Below are 9,557 nucleotides of genomic sequence, written 5' to 3' on the forward strand. Positions count from 1 at the left end.
AGGTCGCGCAGAATCCAGACTATGCAGGCGTCTCCATTTTTTACTTCCTTTGTTAGATAAATACGTGCGCATTAGCTCCCCGGATGGGGCAGAGATTGGTCCGGGGTGTTGACCGTCACTTAAGCACGCATAAGTTTTAAAACTAACCCCAAGAACTCATAGAATTGAGCAGGCACATATAAAAAGTGAAAAATGGCGATAAGAAAAAAGATTGTCTAAATTCCACTAAATGGGACATACCCCTCCCTCGAAATACTTTACCATGTACTGTAGCTTCATTTTCCCCAGTTTTTTTTTCTTTTTCCTGGGAACAAAGGCTTCTAAAGAGATTGAGGAAGGAAACAATAAGGGACATTCCCTTTTGCAATTTACTGCTGAATTCTCCTAAGTCACCTCTGTACCCCACCCCACTCCCCATAGGCATGTCCCACACTGACATCTCCCTAAAACTAGAATATACATGTAGTCTCTGGCACTTGTCAGACGGGCACACCTTAAAAAGACACCATTTTGAAAATCTAGTATGTCTTCCCCACCCCCATCGAGTGACCAAATAGCCATCTTCCTTTATTACCTTAGGGCCTAAAGAGTACCAAAAAAGCTTTCCCCTGGGGCTTAAACTTCTTAATCTTCGCTACTGTTTCTGTACAGGTGCTGCTGCTAATGTAATTTTTCTTGCTGCAATTTCAGAAGCCTAAAATGGCTTCCCACTGTTACTTGTTTTAGAACAGATTCCTTAATTCCTAAGGCCTAAGGAGAAGCAATACATGAGGTGCAAAGTGGATAGAAGGCCAGTCTCAGAGTAAGGTCCAATCTGACTTAGCACTGACTTCATGACAAGTCACTTAACCTCTCAGTTCTACCATATAACTCAGAGACAATAAATTACAGGTGATTTGCTTATCTTTATGGTTAGAACTAGTTTTCACCCCAGAAGTTCCCCTCAACCCTTAAAGTCACTCTCTCCCCTTCTTTCAGATGCCCAGCACCACTCTACCTCTGGTCTTTTTTCTCCTCAAAATTTCTCCATTCCTTCTCAACATTTTTGGTGATAAACTTATTTCTGTGTTCCCTTTATCTGATTTTCCAAGTCTTGTTTTTTAATTGACCTTTTTATCTAAACTTGACCTTTCCTGGTATTTGGCAAGCTCTGTCCTCAAGGTGTATCCTACTTCCTTCCCTAAAGTTTCCTAGATTGGATGGAAGATAAAGAGATAGCTGGAATTGGCCAACATATTTTACCCCTTAGAACAAAATTTTTAAAATGTTAAATACTATGATTTACAGCCAAGAATAAATAAAAATCAATAAACATTCGTTTACTAAGTTGAGCATTTGTAAATCATGTAATAGTATTACCCTTTCACTTTGAAATAAGATTAATAAAACTCTTTTTTGGTTTTTTGCGGGGCAATGAGGGTTAAGTGACTTGCCCAGGATCACATGGCTAGTGTCAAGTGTCTGAGACTGGATTTGAACTCAGGTCCTCCAGAATATGAGGCCAGTGCTTTATCCACTGCGCCACAGCTGCCCCCAGATTAATAAAACTATTCTGGCAACTTTTTAAATAATTAAGAACTCCTTGGAATTATGCCTTCTTTCCAGGGACACAGTCCTGCCCCACAATAAGATTGCTTCTTCAACTGGAGAAGAAAAATTTGTCACGGACTTCTAATTTAAGTTTTTGGGAAAGAGCTATGGAAATCCCTTCTTAAATGAATTCCTTTCTTTTTAGACTCCTGTTGATTCGATTAAGATGTCATTTAAAATTCTTCTAAGAATCAGAAAATTGTGAGATGCCATGTAAGAACATTATAGGTTGATATTTATTGCTTTTGTCCAAAGACCTTTGGAAATGGAATATATTAATATAGCCTTAATTTTTTTTTTCCTGGACCAGGGCTTCTTAAACTTTTAACATTCTCAACTCCTTTTCACTCTGAGAAATTTTTATGTTACCCTGGGTATATAGATATGTGAAATAGGTTATACAAATCAAACATTTATTGCCAAATTTTTCATGACTCTATATGGGGTCGAGACCCACAGTTTAAGCAACTTTAGTCTAGACAAACAGCACACAAGTGATACAGATTTCAACTGAAAACAGGTCTGAATAAATCTGGTATGTGATTTTGTTTACATTTTTGCATTTTGTTTTGCTGCATATAGTCATGTTCAATAACTATTTGATATGTTACAAATTTAATTTCAAGTAAATAGACCTGAGCAGGTACTGCTTGTTTATGGTACTCCCTTTTTTATCTTCTGTTAACTAATGAAGAGTATAGCATTACAACAATCTACATAACAAAATCAGGCTATTTATGGGACAGGTCCAGTCCTAGGATCATACTTAGGCTAAGCTTATTGCCCTTTTCATTCTTCCTTGAATGTTTCCATTGCTCTCAATTGCAGGTTCCCTTTTTACTAAGCCTTTATACAAATTAAATTAAAGCTTTTATCTAGGCTTTTGCTTCAGGGAGGTTTGTGGGTCCATCAGAATTAGCCCTACCTGTATGGTCCAACCAGGCCACCTCATCTTAGCCTGTCCAAAGCAGCAAGGAGCAGCAACATCTGGATCTTTTATACCTCAGGCCCCAGAACGAAGCATTAGGTAAACTAAATATTACAGATCTAGATTTCTTCTTAGCCCCTTGGGCAGGACCTGCCTTAACTCCACCTAACAGTGCTGACCTTATTCTCATCCAGTGTTTTGCCATCCTCTATGTGGACAGCCTTACCAGCAGCCTCTTTGCAGTGGACCAAGTGTGTCTTTGGGTGTGTTCTGAAGTGGCACCTTCAGTAATCTTTAGTTAGTCCCCAGCTTGCCAGTTTCTGCAGCACCACCCCCAAGCTTCCCCACCAAATGCTGCATGAGTAGTCAGTATTTCCCTCCACAGTATCTGCAAAGGCCTCCCTCCTCACAGTTCCCTCAGTCTGCTGTTTACCCACAGGGTGAAGAGGGCAGTGGACCATGGCAAGAACATTGAATTTTAATTTAGAGGACCTAGATTTACATCTCCATGTGGACTTGGATAAATCTTTGCACCTCTCTGGACCTTATCCTCATCTTTAAAATGACAGTTGAACTAGACAGTTCTCTGAGGTTCCTTCCAGCTCTGATCTATTATCCTATAATCCAAGTCCTGGGGCTAAAACCACCAATTATATATATTTTTTTAAATTTAAAATTTTACAAAGAAAATGAAATCCCTTTCCAAAGTTTACAATCTAATACAGATAAAGCATGCATAAAATAAGATTGTAATGCAAATTAGAATGTTTTGATTAGATAATGTCTCTTACAGACCTATAATTTCATGACCTTCCAGATCTATAATATTAGTGGAGGATATTTGGCATTATAATTAACTGTTGGCTAATTATCAAACTGAAAGGCAAATTACTCAGTTCTCTGGGATCAACCAACTATGGGTAAGACTTGGGTAAGGTTGTTTATGGTCAGTCTGTGGTCTTGTACTATGTGATCACCATTTATAGTGCTTCAGCTTGGCAGATTCAGAAAGTCAGTTGAACATAAAAATATTGGGTTCTAGTGAACTTTAGTACAACCTGAATGCTAGAACCTTGGTGGTTAAGTAGCACTGGTAATAGGGGAATCGATCCAGATAGCTAGTTGGTTTGAAATCTAAGATGGATTTTGTCTTTAAACATGTATTGAGATAGTACGCTGGGTACCATAAGTAAAAATATTTAATTGTAAATTAGGAGCTCTGGAGCATGGGAGAAGGGATCATAATGAAGATCATTTGTGCTTTCTGAAAGACACATGAACTGAATATAGGCAAAGAGATTGGTAAAACTGATGGGTGATAACTGAGGTGAAGCCTGGTACTCAGCAAGAACAGTAGCAGATGTGGTCCATTACCAACAATTGTTCCATCATTTGGGAAGAAGGCATATGGAGGATGTATATTTTTCCTACTTGTGCTTGTCTTTTAAGTTATGGTGGCTTAAATCCAAGGCATTTCTCCTATATCATCAAACTAAACTAGATGAAATTTTTTATTGTAAAATTGTGTTCTAGACTGTTCTCTGCCATATCCCTACTATAACAATAATTCACATTTATGTAGTGTACCTTTACAGCTCAGTTCAAATGCCATCTTTTTTTTTTCTTCAAATGCCATTTTCTTAGTCTTTCTTTGATCCATTCCTCCCTCTCCTACCCCCTTGAAAGTGCTCTTCTCTCCAGAAAAATACTTTGTTTTCATTCTGTATGTTACTTTGTCTTCACTTACTATATTCAGGAACTCCCAATAGAAGTTCCTTGAGGACCCCAGACCCTTTCCCCCCCCTCAATTCCAGCACTTCATACAGTGCTTAGAACATACTAGTTGTTACAAGAATGCTTTACTTTCACAACACTAATTTTATGGGGACAAGGAAACTGAAGTTCAGAGAGACCATTTATTTGCCTATGATCTCACGGCTGCTAGTCAATGTCTGGGGCCGGATTTGAATTCCTATCCTTTGACTTTAGGGCCAGTGCACTTTCCCATTACAATACTTTTACCTATTTCTTGTTAAATCTATAATGGAGACCTCAAATAAAGTCAACAGTCATAACTTATTTACTTCATATCTATCCCTCCTTTGTCATTCAATTTGTAGTTTTTTGGCAATTAAAGAGAGCATGCTTTTCTTATTAGATATTTTATAGAGTACTGAAAACATTTTCAAAGTGCTTGGAATTTACATTTTTGCCTGTATTCTTGATTTTGGCATTAGAGATCTCAAGATTGTGCTTTTCCATATCTGACCTTAACTCAATTTTCAAGTTCCTACTCTCATGGCAGTAAAGTTGCTTGAGCATTTTACCATCTCAAAGGTTTAGTTTCTAAGAAACTCCAGCCTGAGCCCAATAGCATTGGCAATTTATCTTGCACAGTAGTACAGGCTGAATGAGGGTTTTCATCTCTCTAAAATCTGTTGACTCCTCGATGAAGATTAAAAAAAAGATAAAGTCTAGCTATAAGTTAGAAATTAGGATGAAAACTCATGACTGTACTCTTTATATTATAATAATAACTAATTACAGCTCAAGACACATGAGGGTAGCACTCAGACTCTGGAAAGATAAAATCCAAACCTCCTCCTTTTGCAGATGGGGAAATTGAGGCCCCAATTTATGATGCAGCAGAGCTGGGACTTAGGGTTGCAAGTTATTTGCAAAATGTACATTCTGGTCAAGAGGCAGCAATTAAAGGGGAGGTGGAAAAAACAATCAAAATTAAAATGGAAATGTAAAACTTAGAACAAGCTGAAATTTAAGCTTTGACAAGAAATGCTATTAGGATCATACAGTGGTACACAGTGGATTGGCAGCTAAGGGAGTTCTTTTGGGGGTGGGCCGAGGTTTAGGGGAGGAGGATCTACATCTACCCCATCCTTTAAAATTTTTGTCCTTAAAAGGAAGCAATTCGGTCAGAAAGAAGAAAAAGAGTAACTCTAGAAAGTCCTAATTTAGACAGTGCAATTGGTATGAAAATGATGTTGACCAGGTCAGCAAAGTCATGGGCTTAGATTCATCCTAAATTATGCCAGGCTTATCAAGGAAGGGCACTATATAATATCTGCAAACTTGCCCTTGACTGACTTGATTTGTAATTTGGATGAATCGATTACTCTTTCATTTATTTACTTATTAGGTGGGAATACCATCACCAAGTTATAGGAATTATTTTAGCCCTACTAGATTGCCTGCTGATCCATGTCATGGATGCAAACTATCCCAAGATAAGTACTTAACAAAAAGCCTTCAGTGAATATTACTGCACCCATAGCATCCTTTAAAAACTGGAAACCATCTCAGAAGAGTTGTTAGAAATTTAGACCTTGAACAAACTGAATGGCACTTTTGTTATTTTTTGGCCTTAAAGCTCCTTATCTAATGAGCTTTCAGCTCCTTCTGGAGGGGTGAGTGCCTCAGTTCTGGGACAAGGCCATGAGAACAAGCCCAATAAGTTTGCAAAGTCAGCCATGGGTGACTCACTCTCCGCCTCCTTATCTTTCTCCTTTGCCCCATCAACCAACTGCAATGCTCAAAGATCCCATAACCTAGATCTGGGAGTGGAGACAACAGGTGGCAGCTTGTTTTTCTCTAGAACCTGTGGGAAGCAGAGAGAATTGTTGAAACCTCACTGACCCAAGTCAGGAAGTTCTTTATGAAAAAGGAAAAGATGTGAAGCAAACCATTTTTGTGTCTGTAGCTCCAAGAGTTGATTTGACAAGAATGCTCTCTTCAGACAACTATTGATATTGCCTACTTCAAAAGGAATACCCTAAAATTTGAGGTTTAAGGCTGTAAGGAAAATCCAATAAATCTCATTTGGGAATTAGAATGCTTTTTTTCCTTAAGTGTGAATGTTAATTTATATCAAAATTACTCATTTAGTCAAGAGTTTGCTGATAAAGGGAACCTAAGAAAATGAGTGCAAAGAGATTACTTCTTCATGTATCCCCTGGAAGTAAAATAAAGAGCATTAATTCACAAACTCAATTTCACCAAGGTAAGATAGAGAACATGGTCTGCATATTTTTAAATTAATGCTTAAAGAAATACTGGCCTGAAAAAGAAGGACCAGTACTCCTCCCTGCTCCATCCCTCCCCCCTTCTCTTTATCCTCATTCTTCAGCATCTCTCCACATTACTTGACATTGCTAACTATATTTTCCTTCCACCCTTTTTGACTACTAGTTTTTCTTTTTTCTTTTCCTACCACTGACTACAGGTGTTTCCAAGGAAATCCTTGATCCTTCATGCTTTGTTTTGGTGAACTTTTTCTTTCCCCTGGTTTCAGCTATCCCCATTTAAAGAATCTCTTGCATTCTTTAGGATGTGAGACTTAGATGCCAATAGTCACCTAAAATGGCCAAAACCATCTTTATTCCTAAACCAACAATTTTCTTTTTCAGTTAGCCCATTTTAATCAATTGATGCTACCATCCATCCAATCATCTAGACTTGAAACTTTTGTATGCTCAACTCCTTTCTCTTTTATACCAACAGATCACCAAATTCTGCCTTCTTTTTCAATGTCCCTTACACAAATGTGTTCCTTGCCATTTTGACTAACCTGGTCTAAGCCCCAATTTATCATGTAATACCACTACCACTCAAACAGCTTTATGTGGTCTCTGGGCCTTCTGATTTTTCTGTCCTTCAGATACATTTTATACATCCCTTTGAGAATGCTTCCTTAAATACCAATTTCTTTCATTATTTTAACCAAGTTCTAAACTATTAGAAGAAATGACATCCCCTTTAAAATCTGAAAGAGGAAGTATAGTATAGAAAAAAAGGAAAGAAATATTCCACATTTTCAATAGATGACTGAGGTGATATGATAGTTATATAACCTCAAGTACTTAGTGCTGTCATATGGGAAACATGAGTAGATATATTCAGTGTTACCCCAGAAAGCAGAACTCAGATATGTAAGTAGTTAGAGGAAAACAGATTCCTGCTGAACATAAAGAAAGGTTCCCTTGTGTCCATCAGTTTATTCAAGTAGAAACAGTATTTTAAGAACCTCATTTAAGACTATTGTTTTGCATGACTTCACATATATCATCGGTGTCAAATTGCTTGCCTTCACAAGGAGGGGGGGAAGGGTGGGAGAATTTGAAACTCAAAATTTTTTTACATGACTGTTAAAAGATTTTTTTACCTGTAATTGGGAAATAATTAACACAATAAATAAAAATATTGAAAAAAGACCATAGTAATAAACTTATTACCTTCAAAATATTTTAAAATATGCAAATAACAAAAAAGCTGGAGTATGTCCAAAGGAGGGGTGTGTGTCTGTCTGTCTCTATTGGAGGAGAACCTGAAGCTATTTAATCCTGAGAAGACAAAGAGCTGAGAGTGAAAGCTGTCTTTTTGAGAATCTTGATGGGCTGTCATCATGTGGAATATTAGATTTGTTGGCTTGGTCCCAGAGGGCAGAACTAGGAGAGGCAAGAGTTCCTGTCAATGGAAATAAATTTTTCCTGATAATTAGTTGTCCTAAAGTAGAATGGGCTGCCTCAAAAAAGTAACTCATTTTCTATTATTGTGGATCATCTAGAAAATAACTATTGAAATAAATTGATCCGGGATAATTCCAAAGAAGTTATAATGAAAAATGGTATTCACCTCCAGAGAAAAAACAGAATGTAGATCAATATACTTTTAAAAATTTTATTATTCTTTGGGATTTTTTTTTGGGGGGGGGGTCTGTGCTCTCTCCTGCAACAAAACTAATATGGAAATGTTTTGCATGACTACACACACATAATCTATCAAATTGCTTGCCCTCGTGGGGAGGGGGGAGACAATATGGAAATCAAAATTTTTGTTTACATGTAATTAAGAAAAACTTTAGCTGGGGGAGGGGAGGGGCAGACAAGACATTTCCAGTTTATTTCCAGTTCTTAGCTAACTCTATGCTAAACAAGCCCCAAGTCAAACATATCAATCTACCTATTCAAGGACTGGTTCTGATGACACCCAGTTATCAAAAATGAGTTTTAAAAAAACAACAAAAAAACAAATAGCAAAACAGTACATACAACCACCATAGAAATGTTAACAGAACTAAATGTTATAAAATTAAAATAATAAATTTAGTCTTAAAAAATTGAGAAAACATCTCATTTGCTGGCAAAGGGGAAGAGGGACTACGGGTGTGCAGCAGTGCATAAAATATCAGGCATTTTAGATACTGGTATGACACATTGGAAAAAAAGTTGTGTAGAAATGAGAATAAAAATTTTTTAAAAAAAATTTAATGCCTCCTCCATTATTCATTAAACATTAGGTACTTACTAGGTACCAGGCATCGAAATCTTGTGTGATCACTGGTGACATTTCTATGTTGTTCCTTTTTAATGCACTTACATGTATTATAAGGAGCTAGGTGGCACAGTGGATAGAGTGCTGTGTTCAAATATGACCTCAGATACTTATTAGCCGTGTGACCCCGAGCAAGTCACTTAACCCTGTTTGCCTCCATTTCTTTATCTGTAAAATGAACTGGAGAAGGAAATCGCAAACCATTCCAGTATCTTTGCCAAGAAAACCCCAATGAAGGTTACGTAGAGCTGGAGATGACCGAACAACATGTTGAAGCCAGGGGAAAAATTTTAAGTGATTGTGATTACAAAAGTGCCTTGTGATGGCAGTGGCTGGTTGATCTCGTGACCTATAAGATGTAACCCACAATTCTAAAAAACAAAGGATATCTTTAATATCACTAATCTTTATTTTGTTAGTCTTAAAATATCAGGGACCTCCCCCATCCAAACTGCCCCCCAATACAATACTGTATAATAAAGCCTCGACCAATGTCAACAGAAATTACTTTGCAGTTCCTTATTGAATGCTTTTGAAAAGCTCACGTTTAAGATAAGGCTAAATATAATTTTATTTTGTATTTTGTCATCTTGGGGAGGAACAATTTTCTTCCTAAAAGGACAATTCTTTATCACTCTCATTTCTCTTTCCATTTTTTCCTCTACTTCTAATTTTATCTTCAAAGTACTTT

The sequence above is a fragment of the Dromiciops gliroides genome, chromosome 1 (genome assembly GCF_019393635.1).
Source record: "Dromiciops gliroides isolate mDroGli1 chromosome 1, mDroGli1.pri, whole genome shotgun sequence".
Lineage (NCBI taxonomy): Eukaryota > Metazoa > Chordata > Mammalia > Microbiotheria > Microbiotheriidae > Dromiciops > Dromiciops gliroides.